The sequence below is a fragment of the Rhincodon typus genome, chromosome 2, assembly GCF_021869965.1.
Source record: "Rhincodon typus isolate 14 chromosome 2, sRhiTyp1.1, whole genome shotgun sequence".
In the NCBI taxonomy this organism is placed as follows: Eukaryota; Metazoa; Chordata; class Chondrichthyes; order Orectolobiformes; family Rhincodontidae; genus Rhincodon; species Rhincodon typus.
This window is the reverse complement of record NC_063333.1, coordinates 106,802,750-106,827,418: the sequence shown is the minus strand read 5'-3', so window position 1 is coordinate 106,827,418 and position 24,669 is coordinate 106,802,750. Positions and strand designations below refer to the sequence as shown.

Genomic DNA, 24,669 nt, shown 5'->3' with positions numbered 1-24,669 from the left:
CTATCTCTCCTTCCCCTATGTCTTATCTTTTCAGATGGTGCCACCCTCTAAAACAGTACTGCTGACATGGCTCCCTTCTTCCATAACTGTGGATTCTGCCCACTGTAGTTGACAGGGCTCTCAACCACATCTGACCTATCACCCGTGCTTCCACCCTTGCCCCTTCCCATCACTCAGAACACTCAGTGATCGTGTCCCCCTTGTCCGCAGATTTCATCCCATTAGCCTCTGCATTGAAAGAAACATCCTCTGCCAATTCAGACAATTCCAGTAGAATGCCACCACCAAACACATCTTCTCCTCCCGTTGGGATTTTGCAGGAACTGTTCCCTCCAGGACACCCTCATCCATTTCTCGATGACAGCCAACAATACCCACCCCTCTTCCCATTGCACCTTCGCATGTAACCGCAGAAGGTGCAATACCTGTCCCTTCACCTCTTCCCTGCTTATCACCCAAAAGCCTGAACTGTCTTTCCAGGTGAAGCAGCATTTCTCCTGTATCTCCTCCAATCTGGTCTTTTGCATTCGCTGCATCCAATGTGGCCTATTCTACAAAGGTGCAACCAAATGCAGAATGGTTGACCGCTTTGCAGAACACCTCCTGTCCGTGCACAAACATGACCCCGACCTTCCCATAGCCGGTCATTTTAACACTGCATCCTGCTCACATTCTCACTTGTCTGTCCTCAGCATGCTGCAGTGTTCTAGTGAATCACAGTGCAAACTGGAAGAATAACATTTAATCTCCAGGCGATGCAATTCAAACTTTCTGGACTTGATTTTGAGTTCAACACCTCTAGATTGTGAACTCAGGAGAGGGAGAGTTACCCAGACACTTTGTTTCAGGAGGTGGTCACACTTAATAGGTTAAGTACCTCAAATTTGGTCAGTGGTCAGGGACAGCAGGGTGTGATTGCAAATGAGGCAGGTAGAGGGATCCTGTATTCAGGAACAGAGGCATCTCAGGTCTTGACTTTGTCCAACAAGTGTGAGGATGTGGATGAGGATCAAGGTTATAACAAGGATGAGCCAGCTGACCACAGTGGTACATGAGGCCATTCAAGAGAGGGGAGCAAAAAGACATGTGGTAGTTGTCAGGGATTCTATAATTAGGGAAATAGATAGCATGCTTTGTAAGCAGGATCGAGAGTCCCCCATGGATTGTTGTCTGCTTGGTGCCAGGTTGAGGGACATCTCTGACCGGCTTGAAAGGATTTTGGAGAGAGAGAGGGAGGATCCAATTATTCTGGTCCAAGTCGGGACAAACAACATAGGCATGACAAAGAAACAGGACCTGTTTGGGAATTATCAGGTCCTCAAGGGTTATAATCTCCAGATTACTACCCAAGCCACGTGCAAATCGGCATAGTGAAGTGAGAATTAGGGAAGTAAACACTTGTCTAAAGGCACGGTGCCAGACACAGGGGTTCCATTTTGATGGGGCACTGGCATCAGTATTGGAACAAGAGGGATCTGTACCATTGGGACGGTGTCCACCTGAACTGAGCTGGGACCGATGTTCTAGCAAAAAGGGTAAATAGGGTGGTCAATAGGACTTTAAACTAGAAAGTTGGCATAGGGTAAAACTCCAAGAAGTATAATGGCCTATGGAAAGCAAACCAGCAAGTTAACATCTGTGGAGGTGGATTCAACTGCATAGAAAAGTATGAAAAAAATGAAAAGAAAGGAGAATTCAAGAGGGGTTATTAAAGTCTCCAGACACAAAATAGGACAGAGTGTGTGAAAAGGGTTAGGAATCTAACTTCAAGCATATCAGATAAAGGGATGACAATGAGAAGAGAGGCGGCAAATACAGTACTGAAGGTATCTGAATGCACACAGTATACAAAATAAGGTAAATGAGCTTGTGGCACAGATTGAAATTGGCAGGTTTGATGTGGTGGGCATCATGGAGACATGGCTGCAAGGGGATCAGAACTGTGGGCTAAATATCCAAGGATATACATTCTATTGAAAATACAGACAGGTGGGCAGAGGGGGTGGTGTTGCCTTATTAGTTAGAAATGAAATTAAATTGATAGCAAGAAACAACTTAGGATCAGGTGATGTAGAATCTGTGTGGGCAGAGTTGAGCAACCGCAAAGGTAAAAATAAACGATACTTGGAGTTATGTACAGGTCTCCAATCAGTAGTCAGGATGTGGGGCACAAGATACACCAAGAGATAAAAAAGATGTGTAAGAAAGGCAAGGTTACAGTGATCATGGGTGATTTCAATATGTAGGTGGAGTGGGAAAATCAGATTTGTAGTGGATCGCAAGAAAAGGAATTGGTGGAATGTCTAAGAGATGGCTTTTTGGAGCAGTTTGTGGTGGAGCCCATTAGGGAACAGGCAATTCTGGATTTAGTGATGTGCAATGAGGTAGACTTGATGAGGGAGCTTAAGGTGCAGGAACCCTTAAGAAGGCAGTGAACATAATATGGTAGAATTTACTCCTCAATTTCAGAGGGAGAAATTGGAATCAGATGTAACAGTATCACAATTGAATAAAGGCAACTATAGAAGCATAAAGGAGGAGCTGGCCAGAAATGACTAGGAGACAAGCCTAGCAGGAAAGACAATGGAACAGCAATGGCTGAAATTTCTGGGAGTAATTCAGGAGACACTGCAAAAATTCATCTTCAGGATAAAGAATCATACTAAAGGGAGGACGAGGCAATCATGGCTGACAAGGGAAGTCAGGGATGGCATAAAAGCAAAAGGGAAGGCCTGGTGGTCTTGGCCCTGTGGCGTGGTCTTCCAGTGTGGCAGTTTTGTCCTGGTGTTGAGGTCTTGTTGTGAACCAGTGAATGCTTCTGGCCTAGTGTTCCAACAGCTAGGATGTGGCGTCTTCACCCAGGTTGATTGTCCTTTCCTGGAGACATTTTCTTCGGCAAATGCATTTGGCCCGGTGTTCCGACAGCCCGGCATGGCATTTTTCATCCACGGTGGCGGTCTTGTCCCAGTGGTGGTTATCTTCAGCAGAGGCTTTCAGCCCAGTTTTTCCATTAGCCCGGTATGTCGGTTTTGTCCCAGCATGGCATTGCCATCATGGATTGATGGTCTAATTCCAGCTGCGTGTTTCATCTTTTGATTGGCTTCCTCTGAAACCAGGAGCTGTTAAATAGACTGTGATGAACTTTTGTCTTAAATTTACTTTTTATTGTTACTTATGAATTTACTTATAACTTCTGTCATTAATACAGGCACCATGGTAAGGCGACTTATAACACTTTTCATTGTATTTTTCTTGAAAAAGTACACATGACAATAAATTTTAAATACATGTGCAAATTCATGGAAAGAAAAAACAATAATGTGGTGAAGGGCAGTGGGAAGCCAAGGGTTTGGGAAACCCACAAAGACCAACAGACAACAACTGAAAAAGAAATAAGGAAGGAGAAGATTAAATATGAGGGTAACCTAGCCAGAAATATAAAAGAACATTCCAAGAGTTTCTTTAGATATATAAAGAGCAAAAGAGAAGCAAAGTAGACATTGGTCTGCTGGAAAATGATGCTGGAGAAGTAGTAATGGGGAACAAGGATATGTAGGAAGAACCACACAAGTACTTTGTATCAGTCTTCATGGTGGAAGACACAAGTAACATCCCAAAAATTCAAGATAGTCAGGTGACAGAGGTGAGTATGGCTACCATCATCAAGAAGGTGCTAGAAAAACTGAATGATCTAAGGGTGGATAAGTCACCTGGACCACATGGACTACACTCCAGAGTTCTGAAGGACATAGCTGAAGAGATAGTGGAAACATTAGTACTAATCTTTCAGGAATCAGTGTAGTCAAAGAGGGTCCCAGAGGACCGGAATATCACGAAGGTAACCATCCTGTTTAAGAAGGGAGTAAGGCAAAAGACAAGAAATTACAGACTGATTAGCCTGACCTAGGTCGTTGTAAGATTTTGGAATCCATTGTGAAGGATGAGATTTCAGAATACTTGAAAGTGCATGGTAAAATATGGCAAAGTCAGCATGGTTTCATCAAGGGGAGGTCATGCCTGACAGATCTGTTAGAATTCTTTGACAAAGGAGAACTAATGGATGTTATCTATTTGGACTTCCATAAGGCCTTTGACAAGGTGCTGCACAGGACGCTGAGTTAAAAGGGCCCATGGTGTTAAATGCAAGATACTAGCATAGATAGAAGATTGGCTGTCTGACAGAAAGCAGAGGGCGGGGATAAAAGGGTCCTTCTTAGGATGGCTGCAGGTGATCAGTGGTGTTCCACAAAGGTCAGTTTTGGGAACACAACTTCTCACTTTATACATTAATGATATCGATGAAGGAGCTGAGGGTACTCTGGCAAAGTTTGCAGATGATACAAAGATAGGTGGAGGGACAGGTAGTATTGAGGAGGTGGGGAGGCTGCAGAAGGATTTAGACAGGTTAGGAGTGGGCAAAGAGGTGGCAGATGAAATACAATGTGGGAAAGTGTGAGGTCATGCACTTTGGTCGGAAGAATAGAGGCATAGATTATTTTCTAAATGAGGAGAAAATTCAGAAATCTGAAGTGCAAAGAGACTTGGGAGTCCTAGTCCAGGTTTCTCAAGGTTAACTTCTCGGTTCGGTGGGTAGTCAGGAAGGCAAATGCAATGTTGGCATTTATTTCAGGAGGACTAGAATATAAAAGCAGCAATTTACATTTGAAGCTTTATAAGGCTCTCATCACACACATTTAGAATATTGTGAGCAATTTTGAGCCCCATATGTCAGGAAGGATGTACTGGCCCTGAAGCAGGTCCAGAAGAGGTTCACTAGAATGATCCCAGGAATGAGAGACCCAACATATGAAGAATTTTGAGGACTCTGGGACTCTGGAGATTAGAAGGATGTGGTGGAATCTAATTGAAACTTACAGAATACTGAAAGGCCTGGATAGAGTGGACATTGTGAAGTTGTTTCCATTAGCAGGACAGAATAGAACCCAAGGGCACAGCCTTAGAGTAAAGTGAAGGCCCTTTAGAACGGAGGTGAGGAGAAATTTATTCAGCCAGAGAGAGGTGAATCTATGCAACTCATTGCCACAGAAGGCTGTGGAGGCCAGGTAACTGAATATATTTAAGACAGAGATAGATAGGTTCTTGATTGTTAAGGGGATCAAATGTTATGGAGATAAGGCAAGAGAATGGGGTTGAGAAACTTATCACCCATGAGTGAATGGTGGAGCAGACTTAATGGGCCGAATGGCTTAATTTCTGCTCCTATGTCTTATGGTCATATCGTCTAACTCACTCCCATTTCTGCTCTTTCTTTTAGCTTTACTTGTTGCATTCTCTGTCTCCACATCCTTGCTCTCCTTCCCTACTCCAGAGGGACCATCGGTTCTTTCCAGTCTGGCAGTCAGACACACCACTGTTCTACCATTCTCACATTACGATCACTTAATCTGCACATTCAGCACCCTTTGTCCCCCAGCACTCTACTCCCCCACTGTTGCATAAATGCTTTTGGCTTGAGCTCTCCCATGTCCTTACCCCAACACACCAGGTCTTATTATCACATAGTCTGTTATTACACACAATATCAGTGAATCTAGATGTAATGAAGACAGGAAATGAGTACAGATGAGCTGAGATAGGGGAAAGTCAGGCAATATTATGGAGAAGGAAATAAGTAGTGTTAGTGATGGCATAAATTTGAGGTCAAAGTACATCTCAAGATCAGGTTTACACACAGTTTGCTGGCAGACTGGGTTTAATCCCAGACCTTTACCTGATGTTGCCAAGAGCAGCATATGCATGAAGAAAATGGAGGCAAAGCTAACTCCTGGAGGACACCGGGGTAATAGCATGGGAGGAGAGAAGCTAGTGGAGGATTGCTCGATCAACTATGTCAAAGTCTGCAGACAGGCCAACGAGGGAAAATTTGCTTTTGCTGCCATGGCATTGAACGTTATTTATAACTTTAGTAAGAGGTGTTTTGAAGCTGACAGGATAGAAACCTGATTAGAGCAAGTCCAACATTGAATCCTGGGAAAGATGAGCATGGATTTTGTGACAGTATGTTCAAAGACTTTGGAGAGGAAGTAAAGGTTGGAGGTGATGCAGTAGTTTACAAGGACAGGAGGTCAATTGTCTTTTTTTTGAGGAGAAATGTGATAATGGCAGACTTAAATAAGAAAGGAATAACACCTGAAGAGACAGAACTGTTCACAATATTTGCTAATGTTAGGACCAGGAAGGAAAATTGGATGATCGATGTTTTAGTGGAAATAGAATCAATGGAAGAAGAGCAATGGAGTTATTCCTATATTTTCTAGCCAATATTTATCTTGACATTGACATCATTTTTGACAAAAACCTGTCTGGTCATTATCATGTGGCTGCTTGTGGAAATTAATTTGCAAAACCAGAACTTCAAGAGAGTCAATGGGCAGAGGTGAATATAATGGCAAGGAGAAGGTGCTGGGGATGCTGAAAGGTGGATAAATCACTCGGACCAGATGAATACACTCCAGAGTGCTGAAGGAGACAACTAAAGAAATTGTAGAGGCATTGGTGATGATTTTTCAAGAATCACTGGGGTCAGGGAGGATCAGAAAATGGCTGATGATACACACTTAAGAAGAGGAGGCAGAAGATAGGAAACTACAGGCTGATTAGTCTGACCTTGGTCATTGGTAAGATTTGAGAGTCTTTTATTAAGGATGAGATTGTGGCGTAATTGAAAGTGCATGGTAACATAGGGCAGTGTCAGCATGCTTTGTCATGGCGATGTCATGCTTGACAAAACTGTTAGAATTCCTTGAAGTGGTAAAGAGCAAGCTAGACAAAGGAGGATGAAATCGATCTGGATTTTCAGAAGGCCTTTGACAGGGTGCTGTACAGGAGGCTGCTAAATAAGATGAGCTCATATAATGTTAGGGGCAAGGTACTGGCATGGGTAGATGATTGGCTGACTGCTAGAAGGCAGACAATAGGGTCTTTTTCAGGTTGGTAGCTGGTGACTAGTAGAGTTCTGCAGGGGTCAGTGTTGGGATCCCAATTACTCACATTATACATTAATGATCTGGATGAAGGAACTGAGGGCATTGTTGCTAAGTTTGCAGATGATAGAAAGATAGGTTGAGAGACAGGTAATGTTGAGAAAGTTGGGAGGCTGCAGAAGGACTTGGACATGCTTGGTGAGTGGGCAAAGAAATGGCAGATGGAATACAATGTGAGAAGGTGTCAGGTTATGCCCTTTGGTAGGAAGAATAGAGGCATTAGACTATTTTCTAAATGGGGAAAGTCTTCAGAGATCTAAAGCACAAAGGGACTTGGGAGTCCTGGTTCAGGATTCTCTTAAGGTTAACATACAGGTTTGGTTGGCTGTTAGGAACGCAAATGTATTTCAAGAGAGGTGGAATACAAAAACAGGTATATACTGCTGAGGCTGTATAAGACTGTGGTTATACCACAGTTACACTACTGTGAGCAGTTTAGGGCTCCTTAGCCAAGAAAGGATGTGCTGGAATTAGACGGGGTTCAGACAAAGCTTATTAGAATGATCTTGTGGATGGATGCAATTTGCATGTTTTCTTCATGTCTGCGTGGGTTTGCACTGGGTGCTCTGGTTTCCTCCCACTCTACAAAAGATGTACGGGTTAGGTGGGTTGGCTATGCTAAATTGCCCCATAATGTCCATGGATGTGCAAGCTAGGTGGGCTAGCCATGGTAAATGTGGGGTTACTGGGATGGAGCAGGTCTGGGTAGGATGCTTTTCAGAGGATTGGTGCAAATTCAATCGGCTGAATGGCCTGTTTCTATACTGTAGTGATTCAATGATTCTATGAAGAAGTACTTGTCATACGAAGAGCAGTTGAGGGTTTTGGGTGTGAGGCAGATGCTGGTTTGATTACTGCTTGTGGCTTTCCTACCATCTGACATGTTTGACAAGTACAGCAAAATTCAACTGAATCTTTATGTAATCCAGGCAATGGAAATGCTTGTGTATCTTAGCCTTGAGTCTTTCTCGCTCCTAGATGACATCCTACAGGTAATTCATGTGCTACCCGCAATATGTCTGCATGCCACCGTCAACACAATCTGGTGAACTTCCACCCATTTCTCCTCTGCACTAACCTGCCAAGATCTCCATTTCCACCTTAAGGTTTTATCCTTAAGGAAATAACATTATGGAATACATTCTGATTTCTGTTCTGAGTACGCTTTATGATGTAAATCTTCTTTTGCCTCATCTTTCTGTTGTAGATTCATTACTGTTTCAGAACTAAACACCTCTGCTTGACCTCTATCTGCTTAGATTATTCCTTCACCGTTGCATCAAACAGGGTGTCAGCTAACTGGACCTCAGCTTTCTATTTGCTTTTCCCTTTTTGCTTCAACTGTGGGATTTTGTCACCACACACTCGAGAAAAATTCCAGGGTATTTTTGTTTTAACTCTTCAGTTCCCTGGTTTTCTTTCAGTTTCTCCACTGCAACTGGCATCACTCCTACCTTTGATCCGGTTTGGTCGTTTCCAAGAACAAACTGTATTCCTGGAATAGACACTCTTTCAATCACTCCCAGTGTCACTTCCCTTCAGTCTTGACAGGATTTTCCAGCCCTATCTTACACAGGGGAATGCTAAATCTCTCTCCATTTATTCCACAGATTATCACTCTCTTGGATTACATTTCAGAAAGAGTGCAAATACTTTTATCTCTTATTATTAGATATTGACCAGCTCCCATAATCTCTCAATATTTTTAACTACTTTACCTTCTCCCGTTGTTCTTCCTGAGTGAACCTTACCCACAGAGGTGAAATCTTTGAAGAGATTGGGCGCCGTTTTACAATCCAGCCTGTGACTAGACCTTGCAGCTCCTTGACTTCTCTTGGGATTTCCTTCACTACCTCAACTAATCCCAATGCTTTAGCCTCATTTACCACATCCTTTTTCCCAGTGCCTCTCTTATTCCACTGTCACTGTGACTTTGTGTGTCTCCCTCTACTACAGTGGAAACACCTGACACGTTCATCCCTTTTCACCCTCTTGGGTTTCTTTTTTCACATGTGGTAAACTGTTCCCAGTGTGATCTACTTTTTGTTTTTCATTAAAGGATCTCCCTTTTTCTCAATTTCTATCCCTCACAGAATGAAATTGCTGTCAGGCGCTGGATTTTGATTTATGCACTAATGCGTATTCATCTGCTGTCTCTACAGCTCGTCTCACAGTTTTAACTTTCCGTTCCTCAAGATGAGTTCTTACCATTTCTGGAAATGAGTTTTTGAACTCCTCCAGAAGAATAATCTCTCTAAGATCCTCATTTGTCTTTTCTATCTTTAACGCTCTCATCCATTATTGAAGTTGCTATGTTTAATTCTTTCAAACCTGATATAAGTCTGACCTGATTCCTTTCTTATATTTCTGAACCACTGTCTATATGCTTCTGATGCCAATTTGTGGGCACTCAAAATAGCTTGTTTTGCTTCTTCATATCTCTTGACACCTCATCTGACAGCACTGCGAACACCTCACTAGCCCTACCTACCAATTTGGTCCGAATTAACATTACCCACACAGTCTCTGGCCAATGCATCTGGTTAGCAAATTTCTCAAAGGAAATGTAAAAGCCTTCTACATCTTTTTCATCAAATTTTGGTAATATTTTGATACAGAAATATATATCTCTATGAGGTCTTTGGCTTTGATAGGTTTGCTCATCATCACTCTCTTTACAATTTCAGCTTTCCTCTTATTCCTAGTTAAATCCAATTCTAGCCTTTTTGCTAAATTTAAAAGTATATCCTTCCTCTGTCTTTCTAAACTTTCTTGGCAAATTTGGGAAGGATCTTCAAATCCCAGAATCTCTTTAGCAATGTAAAGAGCCAATTACCCACTTTTGATTTAACCAACCACAAGTAACCGAAATTAAACAGCTTTTCCACTTCCCACCTAAGTTTTATTTAAAGGTCTAGGACACTAATCCCCAAGTCTGTTTAAATCTGCTGGGACCTTTCACACCCCAAATCTGTTCAAACCTGTCCAAATCTGTTCAGACCTGTACAGATCATGTACACAAACCGGCCAGATCCTGGACTCAAGCCCCAATCTATATGAAGCAGAGGTCGATACCACTCTCCCAGCCTGATCGTTAGCAACTCCTTTGTCTGTCCAACTGTCTTTCTCTCTCTTTGGGGTCTATCCTATCGTTTACTCCCTACCCCACTGACCTCCCTATTTTCTGCATATAAACTGACGTTTTCCCAGCCACCATCAGTTCTGAGGAAGGGTCACCGGACCCGAAACGTTAACTCTGCTTTCTCCTCCACAGATGCTGCCAGACCTGCTGAGCTTTTCCAGCAACTTTGTTTTTGTTCCTGATTTACAGCATCCGCAGTTCTTTTGGTTTTTATTTAGATTAGATTGAGGTTATGGTCAGTATGGACTGGTTGGATTGAGAGGTCTATTTCCGTGCTATATGACTATTATTCTATAATTCATCCTGAAACCGTGACTCCTGGTTCTCAAACCCTCTGCCAGGTGAAACATTATTCTTGCACTTACCTTGTTGAGCCCTGTAAGAATTTTGTGTGCTGCAAACTGGAAAGTGGCAGGAGAATGGGGTTAAAAAACACATCAGCCATGATTGAGTGGCAGAGCAGACTTGATGGGTTGAACAGCCGAATTCTGCCTCTATATCTTGTGATCTCATTCAGACCTTAAGATCATCTTTCATTTTTGAAGAATAGTTCTAAACGCTAGGCCAAGTCTCTTCAATCTATCCATGTAAGTAAACACACCATGCAGGAATCTGCATGGTGAACTTTCACAACATTTCTTCCACAGCAAGTCTTACATCCTTCCATAGGTAAAGTGCTCAAAACTGTACAAAGTTCTCTAGGTGTGGTCTTAAATACAAATATATGAATGCAGCAAGACTTCTTTGCTGCTGTACTCAAATCCTCTTGCAACAAACTATCATAATTGCTGTTGTACCTGCTAGAGTCCAAAATTAATTAGAAAACTACTGGGTCAAGCTTCTGAAGTGTAAATACTGCATCTTGTATTTTTCGCTCAAAACTTGATGCAAGGCAAACAATGTTTTCCTGTGTACAATAGTGAATAGCTATCTCTCTCTGACTTGAAATTGGCCTCTCCACGTCATCTTATGTCATCAACAGCAGATAATATCTTGGGGTCCCAAAACTAAAATCAGCTTGCAGAATCAAGAAATTTACTCTTGTCACACAGAAATTCACAGCATAAACTTCACAACACCTTCCCCCGCAAAAAACCTTTTCATTTTGTGGTTGGTTGGCTCGCTGAGCTGGTTCGTCGTTGTTCCGCTATTAACCTGCTGGGTAACATCAGCAATGCAGCCTCCGATGAAGCGCCGTTGTGTTTTACCGCCTGGTTTTTAGTCTCTGGAGTCCGTTGAGCTGGATTACCTCACTTCTGGTTTTCCTTCGCAATGGAGTGTATATGGGGTCGAGTTCTATGTGTCTGTTGATGGCTTTCTTCGTGGAGTACCAGGCTTCTAGGAACTCCCGTGCCTGTCTCTGCTTTGCTTGTCCCAGGATCTTGGTGTTGTCCCAATTGAATTGGTGGTTCTCCTTGTCCATGCTGATAGAGATGAGTGAGTATTGGTCGTGTCTTTTTCTAGCCAATTGGTGTTCGTGTACCCTTGTTGTTAATTTCCTTCCTGTTTGTCCGATGTAGTGTTTGTCTCAGTCTCTGTAGGGAATCTTGTCTCTGACATTGGTCCTGTCCATAATGAGTATGGGTCTTTGGTTCTGGTGAGCAGTTGTTGTAGGGTTGATATGGGTTTGTGTGCTACTCTGATACCCAGTGGTCGGAGGAGTCTTGTGGTTAGTTCCGATGTGTTTCTGATGTAAGGTAGCGCGATGAGTGTGTCGGGGCATGTAGTACCTTCCTGGTGTTGTTCATGTAACAGGCATCTTCTGACCCAGTTGTCTGGATGTCCATTGTCCTTGAATACCTGGAAGAAATATTCTTCTTTTTCTCAGCATAGTTCTGTGCTGCTGCAGTGTGTTGTTGCCCGTTTAAATAGTGTTCGCATGCAGCTTCATTTGTGTGTGTTGGGGTGGTTACTGTTGAAGTTCAGTACTTGGTCAGTGTGTGTGGCTTTTCTGTGTACTTTTGTTTGGAATTCCCCATTTGTCCTGTGCTCTACCATGACGTACAAGAATGGGAGCTGTTTGTTCTTCTCCTCCTCTCTGGTGAATCTTATTCCGGTGAGGGTGTTGTTTATTAGTTTCTGTGTCTCCTCTAGTTTGGTCCGTTTAATGATGACAAAGGTGTTGTCCACGTAGTGTATCCATAGTTTTGGTTGGATTAGTGGAAGGGCCGTACTTTCCAGTCTTTGCATCACTGCCTTGGCTATTAGTCTGGAGATAGGTGATCTCATGGGTGTCCTGTTGATCTGTTCGTATATTTGGCCATTGAAAGTGAAGTGGATGGTGAGGCATAGGTCCAGTATCTTCAGCATGTTGTCTGTGGAGATGGTTTCACTGGGGTCTTGTTCTTGTTCTAGTAGTGCTGTCATTGTTTCCCTTGCAAGTGGTATGTCTATTGATGTGAATAGGGCAGCGATGTCAAATGATACCATGGTCTCATCGTCATCTATCCTTATGTCTTTGATGGAATTGAGGAACGCTTGGGCTGAGTGGATTGCGTGGGGTGACTTTTTGACGAGGTGCCTTAGTCTCCTTTGTAGTTCCTTGGCTAATCTGTGTGATAGCGTGCTTGGTAGGGAGACTATGGGTCTAAGGGGTACTTCCAGTTTGTGTACTTTTGGGAGGTTGTAGAATCAGGGTGCGTTGGTTCCTTCGGGTTTCATTCTTAAGACGTCTGTTTTGTTGATCTGTCCAGTCTGTTTGAGTCTTTTTAGCGTTTAGAGGATTTTGTTGCCTAGTTGCGGTGTCGGGTCAGTCTGTACTGGCCGGTATGTGTTCTCATCAGCCAGCAATGCCTGTGCCTTGAAGATGTAGTCCTTTTTATTTAGTATTACTGTCATGCACCCTTTGTCTGCAGGTAGTATTGTGATGTTTTTGTCTTTTTTCAGTCCTTCTAGGGCTTGCCTTTCCAAAGTGTTGAGGGTGTTGAGTTCGCTCCTTCTGGTCAGTATCGGGATTACTGTCTGTCTTGTGGGTTTGTTGTTTTTCTTCATTGATGTTGTTGGTCCTCAGTGTGCCTTCCAGTGTGGCTAGGAATTCTGTTTTGTTGGTGTTCCTGTAGTTATAGCTAAGTCCGTGAATGAGAACGGCCTTTTCTGTGTCTGTCAGGTTCCTGTCTGAGAGGTTTCTTATCCAGGTGTTTGCTCTGTTGTTGCCGTTTTTGTGGGTAAGTGTGGGCTAGCTTGTCCCGAAGGGTCTGTCTTTTCTTGGCTGTTGTGGTCTGTTGGCTGATGATGGTGGCTTGTTCCATGTCTGTTGTCCAGTCTTGATTGGCAGCTTCCAGGAATAAAGTTTTTTGGCGTGTAATTTCTCTGTTGTATTTGTGGAGCCGGTTGTGTGCATTGTTTATCATTACCTTTACCATCCTGCGGCCATTTTGTTCTGCTGTTTTGTGGGCTTGTGGATTGTTGATTGGTGGTTTGTATCTCACACTGTGTGGTAATACCTGGTTCCTGAGGCATCCATGTAGGAAGTAGAGTTGTTCATGGGTTGCACTCTGCCATTTGGCGTAGTTCTCCCATTTTCGTGCCAATTTGAGCATGTTTCGCCGATAGGTCTCTAAGGTTTTGGAGCAGATTTGTAGCTTGGGTTGTAGATGTTGTGGTTGGTTGGCTCGCCGAGCTGGTTTGTTGTTGTTCTGCAGACGTTTCATTACCCTGCTGGGTAACATCTTCAGTGCAGCGTCCGATGAAGCGCCATTGTGTTTTCCTGCATGGTTTTTAAACTCTGGAGTCCGTTGAGCTGGATTACCTCACTTCCGGTTTTCCTTTGCAATGGAGTGTATATGGGGTCGAGTTCTCTGTGTTTGTTGATGGCTTTCTTCGTGGAGTACCAGGCTTCTAGGAACTCCTGTGTCTGTCTCTGCTTTGCTTGTCCCAGGATCTTGGTGGCTCTCCTTGTCCATGTGGATAGAGATGAGTGCTTTTGGTCATGTCTTTTTGTAACCTTTTCATTTGAATATTTGGAAAAGAATGTTTCACATCTTTTGGGGAAAATAATTAATTCTTCAAGTGTGACTGAACACCTCTTCTTGTACTCAATTCAGAATGGTGCCAACAGATGAGTGTAACTTACTTTTTAAACAGAAAGCATAAGATGTAGCAACAGAAATAGACCATTCAGCCCATCGAGACCGCTGTCATTCAATGAGATCACGGCTGATCTGATAACTCTCAACTCCAGTTTTCTGTCATTTTCCTATATGCCTATATTCCCTTACTGATTAAAAATCTGTCTATCTCAGCCTTCAGTGTACCTAATGACCCAGTCACTACAGCATTCTGCAGTAAAAAATTCCACAGAATCACTACACTGAGAGAAAAAGTCCTCCTCATTTCAAGCTTAAATATGGGTGTGAGATTCTGAGATTATTCCCTCTGGTTTTAGGCTATCTAACAAGGAGAATCAAACAGGGAAAATCAAACTTTCTGCATTTACCCTGCCAAGTCCCCTAAGAATCTTAAAACAAACACAGAGAATGCTGGAGACAGGATTGAATAAGTCAAGTTTCCCAAATAATGGCATGATTTCAAAAATGCTTATCCCAACTCAGAGATGATAGTCATGAGTGAATTTGAATCATAGAATCCCTACAGTGTGGAAGCAGGCCCTTCGGCCCAACAAGTCCACATTGACCCTCAGAGCATCCCACCCAGACCCCATCGCCCTATAACCCACCTAATCTACACACCCCTGAACACTACAAGCAATTTAGCATGGCCAATCCACATAGCCTGCACATCTTGGACTGTGGGAGGAAACCGGAGCACCCGGAGAAAACCCACGCAGATATGGGGAGAACGTGCAAACTCCACACAGGCAGTCGCCCAAGGCTGGAATCAAACCCGGGTCCCTGGTGCTGTGAGGCAGCAGTGCTAACCACTGAGCCACCATGCTGCCCCTTTCTTCCGGGGTGTGCTTTTCTCTCATCACCATAGAAATAACTCCACAGAGGCTGATATCCTGTCACCATTTACATGCAGGCATTCCTTGACACTGATCCAGCTTTCTCAGAGCCAGTTGTCAGAACCTGAAACACTCCTGTTTATATCTGTCAGCAGAACTCCTTGATAGCGGTTGTTAATCAGGTCCAAAAACCCAGCTGGTTCACTAATGTCCTTTAGGGAAGGAAACTGCCATCCTTACCTGGTCTGGTCTACATGTGACTCCAGACTCACAGCAATGTGGTGGTCTCTTAACAGTCCTCTGGGCAATTAGGGATGGGCAATAAATGCTGCCTAGCCAGCGATGCTCTCATCCCGTGAATGAATAAAAAGAAAAATCGGAAGCTCATATTCAATGAGGTCCATCTGGCTGACCCCATTATAATCACTACATCTTCATGTAATTTTTCAAGTTCTCTCCAATGACCCCAAAATCGACCTGAGTGACCTGTTGCAATAACACCCTTCTGAATTGCTGGGCAGAATCAAATAAACTTTCCCAAACTGCGTCTATCAAGTATCTTCCACTTTTTAAAACAACTTTTGGAACTGCCTGTTCCATGAATATTATCAGTCATAGATAACTGACTTACTCAAAACAAATAAAAAATGATGGCTATAGAGTCATACAGTCATAGAGGTGTACAGCATGGAAACAGACCCTTCAGTTCAACTCGTCCATGCTGATCAGATATCCTAAGTTAATCTAGTCCCATTTGCCAACATTTGGTCCCTATCCCTCCAAACTCTTCCTATTGATATACCCATCTGGATGCCTTTTAAATGTTGTAATTGTACCAGCCTCGACCATTTCCTCTGGCAGCTCATTCCATAAATGCACCATTCTCTTTGTGAAATGTTGCCCCTTAGGTTCCTTTTAAATCTTATCCCTTTCACCTTAATCCTATGTCTTCTAGTTTTGGACTCCCCCACCGTGGGGAAAAGACCTTGGCTATTTACCCTATCCATGCCCCTTATGATTTTATAAACCTCTATTGAGTCACCCCTCAACCTCTGATGCTCCAGGGAAAATAGTCCCAGTCTATTCAGCCTCTCCATATAGCTTAAACCCTCCAACCCTGGCAACATCCTTGTAAATCTTTTCTGAACCCTTTCAAGTTTCACAACATCCTTCCTACAGCAGGGAAATCAGTACTGAACGCAGTATTTCAGAAGTGGCCTAACCAATGTCCTGTACAGCCACAACATGACCTCCCAACTCCTATATTCAATGACTGATCAATAAAGGCAAGCACACCAAACAACATCTTCACTATCCTGTCTACCTAGAACTCCACTTTCATGTAACTAAGAGCCTGTACTCCAAAGTCTCTTTGTTCAGCAACACTGTCCAGGACGTTAAGTATATAAGCCCTGCCCTGATTTGCCTTTCCAAAATGCAGCACCTCACATTTATCTAAATTTAACTTCATCTGCCACTCCTCAGCCTATTGGCCCATCTGATCAAGGTCTGGTTGTACTCTGAGGTAGCCTTCTTTGCTGTCTACTACACCTCCAATTTTGGTGTCATCGGCAAACTTATTAACCGTATTGCTTATGTTCACGTCCAAATCATTAATTTAATGACGAAAAGCAGTGGACCCAGTACTGATCCTTGTGGCACACTGCTGGTCACAGGCCTCCAGTCTGAAAAGAAACCCTGCATCACTACCTTCTGTCTTGTATCTTTGAGCCAGTTCTGTATCCAAATGGCTAGTTCTCCCTGTAATCCATGTGATCTAACCTTGCTTAGCAATCTACCACGAGGAACCTTATTGAACGTCTTACTGAAGTCCATGTAACACCACCTCTGCCCAGATAAGTTATAAAAATAACAAAAGTCCGGTTGCAACTGAACAGGGCAATGTTTCTGAAATTCATATTGAGCTTTTCATAATAACCAGAAGTTTCAAAGTCTCTTGGTTTCATATCTCATGTGAAAGATGATACCTCCATCAGTATGATAGCATTGAAGTGTTGGGTCTGACTTTTCGTAGAATTACAGAATCCCTACAGTGCTAAAGTGGGTCTTGAACCTGAAACTTTCTGGCTCATGGGTTACGAACTGAACTACCTACTCATAGGAGATAGTAGGAACTGCTGACGCTGGAGAATCTGAGATAACACGGTGTAGAGCTGGATGAACACAGCAGGCCAAGCAGCATCAGAGGAGCAGGAAAGCTGACGTTTTGGGTCAAGACCCTTCTTCTGAAATGGGGGAGGGGAAGGGGATTCTGAAATAAATAGGAAGAGAGGGGGAGGCGGATAGAAGATGGATAAAGGAGAAGATAGGTGGAGAGGAGACAGACAGGTCAAAGAGGTGGAGTTGGAGCCAGTAAAGGTGAATGTAGGTGGGGAGTTAGGGAGGGGATAGGTTGGTCCAGGGAGGATGGACAGGTCAAGGAGGCGGGATGAGGTTAGTGGGTAGGAGATGGGGGTAGGGCTTGAGGTGGGAGGAATGGTTAGGGAGGCAGGGACGAGCTAGGCTGGTTTTGGGATGCAGTTGGGGGAGGGGAGATTTTGAAGCTTGTGAAGTCCACATTGATACGCTTGGGCTGCAGGGTTCCCAAGCGAAATATGAGATGCTGTTCCTGCAGCTTTCGGGTGGCATTATTGTGGCAATGCAGGAGGCGCAGGATGGACATGTCGTCCAAGGAGTGGGAGGGGGAGTTGAAATGGTTCGCGACTGGGAGGTGTAGTTGTTTGTTGCGAACTGAGTGTAGGTGTTCTGCAAAGTGGTCCCCAAGCCTCCACTTGGTTTCCCCGATGTAGAGGAGGCCACAATGGGAACAGCGGATACAGTATACCACATTAGCAGATGTGCAGTTGAACATCTGTTTGATGTGGAAGGTCTTCTTGGGGCCTGGGATGGGGGTGAGAGGAGAGGTGTAGGGGCAGGTTTTGCACTTGCTCCGGTTGCAGGGAAAAGTGCCGGGGGTGGTGGGGCCGGAGGGGAGTGTGGAGCGGACAAGGGAGTCACGGAGAGAGTGGTCCCTCCAGAAAGCAGATAAGGGTGGGAAGGGAAAAATGTCTTTGGTAGTGGGGTCAGATTGCAGATGGCGGAAGTGTCGGAGGATGATGCGTTGGATTCAGAGGTTGTTGGGGTGGTACGAGGACCAGGGGGATTCTGTTTTGGTTGTTATTGCGGGTAGTGGGTGTGAGGGATGAGTTGCGGGAAATGCGAGAGACACGGTCGAGGGCATTTTTGACCACTGTGGAGGGAAATTTGCGGTCCTTGTAAGACGAGGACATCTGGGATGTCCAGGAGTGGAATGCCTCATCTCGGGAGCAGATGCAGCGGAGGCGAAGGAATTGGGAATAGGGGATGGCGTTTTTGCAGGATGGTGGATGAGAGGGGTGTATTCTAGGGAGCTGTGGGAGTCGGTAGGCTTGAAATGGATATCGGTTTCCAGGTGGATGCCAGAGATGGAGACAGAGAGGTCCAGGAAGGAGAGACAGGTATCTGAGATGGTCCAGGTGAACTTACCTACTCATAGGATTCAGCCTTAGGTGTCCTTAGTTAAGTTGGAAGATACTTGGTGGAGGCTGTTTGATAAAGGTTCACTGTGTTGATTGATCCAGTGGAATATAAGATGAGGCTTACATTAATTGACAGTTAGAAGGATGGGAGTTGATCTTATTGAAACAGAACGTTTTTGAGGTAGCAGTGGAAATCAAGCCCATGTTCTCAGATCAGCGTTCAGGGTTCTGGGTTATTAGTCCAATGACGTTACCACCATTACACTGCCTTCCCGTTACCTTTTTTAGATAGAGATGAGGAGAAATTTCTTCTCTCAGATAGTTGTGAATCTTTCAAATTATCTGCAACAGAGCATTGTTGCAGTTGTGATGTAAATTCAGTGCTGTGATAGACAGACAGAGATTTGAATCAAGGGGTCATTGTGAATGGGCAGAAAAATTGAACTGAGACTAAGATCAGATCAACTTTTTCTTTGAATGGTGGTGTAATTGTAGGGGGATATGTAGCCTATTCCTCTTATTTCTTACAAGTTTGACATTCTTATGATGTGTTCAGTTAGGCACATTTTATTTTTCCTCCTTCAAATGACTTTAAAGTTAATACTTTAACAATGAGGGTTGTCCTTATTAACAGAAATGTCTGTTGGTATATTGAAGGTTGGACCAGAATTGTGTGCTTTGATAGGTTCAAAGCTACTACACTAATTTCTATATAGTTATTGCAGCTTGTATGTATTTCTTTGAAATATTCTTGAAGGGTCTTCATAACAAATTTCAGAACTTTTATAAACCTAGCTTATTCAGACTAGGATATACCTTTAAACTTTAAACTAATAGAAGGATGAATTTGTGTTATATCTGCTAAAACGGTTTTTCGTCACTTTTAGTGGATAAACTTATATTGTAATTTTGGAGAACAAAATTAAAAGAATTCTGTTCCTTTCTATATTGTCTGTGTTTCAGTTTCAGAGAAGAAATTGCCAAATTTCTCACTGAGTATGCCAGATCACCAATAGCCTTGAAAGAGGAGCACGTAAGAAATATCAGTGCTTTGTTTTGCCTTTCATGTTTACTTACCCTGTTAGATTATAGTTTTGTTTGGTGCTGGGTAATTACACTTGATTTGGAGTTTTATAATAAAATAATCTCAAATGATATATCAGCAAAACAAGGAAGGGATCAAAGTTCCTGGGGCTGGGATTTGATTGTTTCTGTCCCAAAATGGATAATTTGTTTTCCAATTGATTGATGATTTTTAAAAAATATTCAAATTTGCAATTATCTCACTTGCGTCAGGGTTATGTTTTTTCTGAATTATTGTTCTCCTGCAATGGTGACCTTCCGGTTCTGTTCATTAACTTGAGGAAAAAGCAATGGAATTGATTACCAAGACCAGTTCGCAGCTCTTCTTGTTCTATACTCTAATGGAAACTACTTTTCACCAGTTTCTTTACTATTCCTGGTGGCGTTTTGAGAGCTGACCAATAGTTTTAGCTAACAAGGTGTAGAGCTGGATGAGTACAGCAGGCCAAGCAGCATCAGCGGAGCAGGAAGGCTGGGTCTGGACCTTTCCCCTCCACCATTTCTGAAGAAGGGTCCAGGCCCGAAACGTCAGCTTTCCTGCTCTGCTGATGCTGCTTGGCCTGCTGTATTCATCCAGCTCTACACCTTGTTATCTCAGATTCTCCAGCATCGGCAGTTCCTACCATCTCTGGATAGTTTTAGCTGTTGTGTGTTGTGTTACATTCTACACTACCTAAATTATTTGTTTCTTCTCAAATTTGCTTTAGCTGGTAAGTCTGCGTGATTAATAAAGAAATACTGAGTGCGTTGACAGGCACTGTAAGCTTAGAGAGTTGCAGTAATAATGTTTTGAAATAAATGATTCTTACCCGGGCTTGGTTTTGACTTAATTCCTCTGTGTGTTTTCAGATTGTGGTCGTGAATGGATGTTGTTCCATCTTTGCTGCACTTCCTGTAGTTTTATTTGACCTTGAAGGTAAATGAAATCAGCTTTTATTTTGCTTAGCTTTTTTAAAAATGAGTAAAACTAATTTTCTCTTTTTTTAAAGCTGGCTACCTGATTCCATCTTCGTGTTTTAGTGGTGTGAATCTAGATGTGTGGCTGTATGGAGAAACACAAGCTGTGCATGTACCTTTGGATACAAATTTATGTAAATTAATAAACCTTTTATTTTATTTTCAATTTAAAATATCAGTGGGTAAACTAAGTTTTTTTTAACAACTTTTCTAGATATCAGAACGTGAAAGTTTTTCTTTTCAACCGACAGTGAAAAAACTTGAAGCAACTATGCAAATCGCATATGCTTTGAAATGCTTTAGGAAATGTTTGACCTCAAATTTCAGGAGTGGCACGTGAACCTACAATCTTCTAATTTTTAGGCAAGTGTGATTTCTACAAACAGCAGCTAATGTTTTGCAATTATAAGTGTGCAATAAAGTATTACGAAAATATTCAGTTCAACTAGTTGATACAAATTTGTTGGGAAACGCACAATTGGCAATAAAGCAGGGCTGAAACCTTGAAAATTATAAATAACTATATTGCATATATGTTGACACCTTTCCATTTTTAGTCCACTGCTTCAACATCAGTCACACAATAAGCAGATTTTTTTACACTATTTTAGGAAAATCTACACTGAAGGTAGAATTGATGTGATATTTGGAGTCAAAAGTAAGAAGGCAAAAATTGTTAGTTCATCAATTTTGTTTTATTCATATGACAAAGCCAACTGTTATGTGCCCGGGAATCTTTTTCTTAATCTTATCAATTTGCTTTGTACCATCCTCTTGGTTTACTGTTTATACTTTTTTTTTAGTACCTCCATATATCCCTCGCTTCTGTTTGTCTGGATATCTTAGTCTTGATTTATTTGTGTTTTTAGTGCAATATATTTCAATTTGAAGTACTATTGATTTTGTATTTAAATATTACTGATTGCTAGTTTTTCAATGTTTTCATCACTTAGCTCCCTTAGCTACATTTTTATTCAGTCACTTTGATATTCTCCAATGTATTACTTTTCTACTACAATTATTTCTTTTAGCTGGTCACTTTATTTTCCTGTTGCTATATCAGTTGTCCTTTCACACGTCAGCTTCATTTGAGTCACAAAGAAGTTATATACAGTTTAAAAACTTCATTTTCTTCTCCACTTTCCCTTTTTACCAATTTAGTTGAAGGTAACAAAATTATGCTTTTGAATGACTGACTCATTTCATGAATCTGCTTACATATTTCTACTACCACTGTGTTTCTGCTATTTTTCTGTCTGGAGCATACCCCTAATAGCGTGGCACCAAATGTACAAATGAGCATACACAATAGAATCATAAGTAGACCGTTCAGCCCCTCAGGTCTGCACAGCTATTCAGTAAGATCATATTTCTCCATTTTCTGCCAATAATCCTTTCCATAATAATCTTTGATGTGGTACCTTATCAGGTGTCTACTGGACTGATCCCTTTCTACTATTTATCTCAATACATTAAAGCCTGCAATACTTAACTTCCAGTCCTGTCTTTTTTCATTATGCCTGTTATGCCTATTTCCTCATATCTAATTAATGTCATCAGTCGCCCTGTATTCTTTTTTGCTGGCGCACTGCAGTACTTTATTATTACTTCTTACAACTTTGTTCCCTCAGTATTTATTACCCTTTTATTTCAGGGTTTCTAACTTTGTTACATACTCTATATTTTCTTTATTATTTCCCCTCAATTGAAACACATGGAGGCTAGAAGTGGAATAAAGAACAGTGTGTTCTTTCCCTCCTGTTTAATTTTTTTTCTATTCATTCATGGGATGACCAGCATTTATTGCCCATCTCTAGTTGCCCAGAGGGCAGTTATAAGTCATCCACACTGCTGTGGGTCTGGAGTCACATGTGGGCCGGACTGGATAAGGATGGCAGTTTCCTTCCCTAAAGGACATTAGTGAACCAGATGAGTTTTTCCAACAACCGGCAATGGATTCATGATCATCATTAGTCTCTTAATTTCAGAAGTCACCAGCTGCCGTAGCAGGATTCGAACCCAGGTTCCCGAACATTACCTGGATCTCTGGATTAACAATTCAGTGATAATACCACTAGGTCATTGCCTCTCCTTTTTATTCATCAGTACTTTTCATAAGTGGCTGTTAAACTTGAAGATGATTGGGTTTCATCATCTTGTCACCATCTCTCCCTTGGAAAGAATTCCTTGGAGAATTTGGAGTAATGCAGGTGTGACCCTCTACATCCCATGTTTTCATAAAAACTGAAATAACAGCGGTGCTGGAAAAGCTCAGCAGGCCTGGCAGCATCTATGGAGAGAAATCAGAGTTAATGTTTTGGGTCACTGGAGTTGGCTGTCTAGTGGGTATTAAAAGCAATTTTTAAAATAAAAGCTTTGGCACAACAGTGAACATGAATTTAAACATGAAATAAATTGATTATTTAAATAAATGAATAACTAATAAAAATGACAAAGTGTGCCAAGCAGTAAATATATCTAATAGAACCTTCTTGCCTTTTCAGTTAAAAAGAGGAACCAAGAACAGGCAGACTAGGACCCCGGTCCAGATCAGAGAGGGGGATGGACCTGAGACTGGATGTCAGAATTTGATTTGGTTAGTACTGATCTTGCTTTTGTCTCTGGTCTTGGTGGAATCCATATGAGATTGAGGGCCAGAGCAGGTTGTCTTGCAGCCTGTGTTTCCTCTTTTCTATTGGTCTGTTTTCTGGATAAGATTTTGGAGGGAGGAGGAGGAAAGGAAATGTGGGTGTGACTCACTCACTCAGTTTGTGTTCACACTTTCACTCCCCTCTCACTCTAACCACACCCTCACCCCTTCACACTGTCACTCGTGCAATCCATCCTTTACATTCCCATTCTCACTCCCCCCCTCATATTTCCCCACTTACTCCCTCCTTCCCACAAACACTATCACTAGCCTCTCTGTCTCCCTTCTTTCCCCACACGCTTCACCTTCCCCACTCACTCCAAACTCCACCACCACAAAACAATTCCACTCTTTCTCCCTGAAACATGTGCGAACAGATACCTTTCCCCACTCACTCCCTTATCATCATCATCATCCCCCAACACACACTCATCCTCTCCCACTCCCTCAGCTTCCATACAAACACTTTGCTCCCTTCCACCTCTCTCTCACACTCATATTCCCGCTCTTACTGCTTCCCTTCCATGCAGACATGTGCCCTCTCACTGCTCCCTCCCATGTACATATTTATTCCCCTGCACATGCATATGCATGTGCTTCCCTATTCTCATTCTCCTTTACACAGATGTGCAATATACTTCTCACTATCTACCTCCCCCACATGCATGCCTCCTCTTTCTTCCCACACAAAGACATAGACCCTGACACATGCTGTCAAGTTCTAAACCCCTCCTTTGCATTCTCAATTCCTCACAATAAACCTCGTCCGACCCATTGCTGTACATCTGCCTGCTTCGCCATTTTGCCTGCCTCTATTCAGAGGGCCTGTGCCTCCACGGAAAGAGTTAACCTTGGTTCCCCTTTCTGCGTCTCGACCTGGAGCATCCTCCCCAATTCATTCAGCAACTTGGCTGCAAAACTGTTCAACAACTGCAGTGCCAATTCACATACCCATTAGACGGCCAACTCCCAGTCTCATCCCCTCACCCACATAATCAGAATAGTGTCCCACATGCGTCTTCCCTCATGACTGCAGAATCATTGCACTTCCTCTGTCTAGCCGTCAGGCTAAATGAAAGTAAGAACATTTGCATACTGAGATAACAAGGTGTAGAGCTGGATGAACACAGCAGGCCGAGCAGCATCAGAGGAGCAGGAAAGCTGATGTTTCGGGCTTAGACCCTTCTTCAGAAATGGGGGAGGGGAAGGGGGTTCTGTTTCCGGAGGGAGGAGGGTAACTTCTTCAGGATAGGCATCCTTAGAAGAGGCTTCGCAGTGGGGTTAAAATTGTTTCAGAGATAGTAGGAACTGCAGATGGTTAAAATTGTTTCAGAGATAGTAGGAACTGCAGATGGAATTGTTTCAGAGATAGTAGGAACTGCAAATGTAATTTCTGAAGAAGGGTCTAGGCC

General features: G+C 42.7%; 1 pseudogene; it reads left to right on the top strand.

The window, feature by feature from the left end:
• The first annotated feature begins 2,899 nt into the window (after nucleotides 1–2,899).
• The window catches only part of LOC109934431, a 29,232-nt pseudogene continuing 7,462 nt past the window's right edge, over nucleotides 2,900–24,669 (top strand).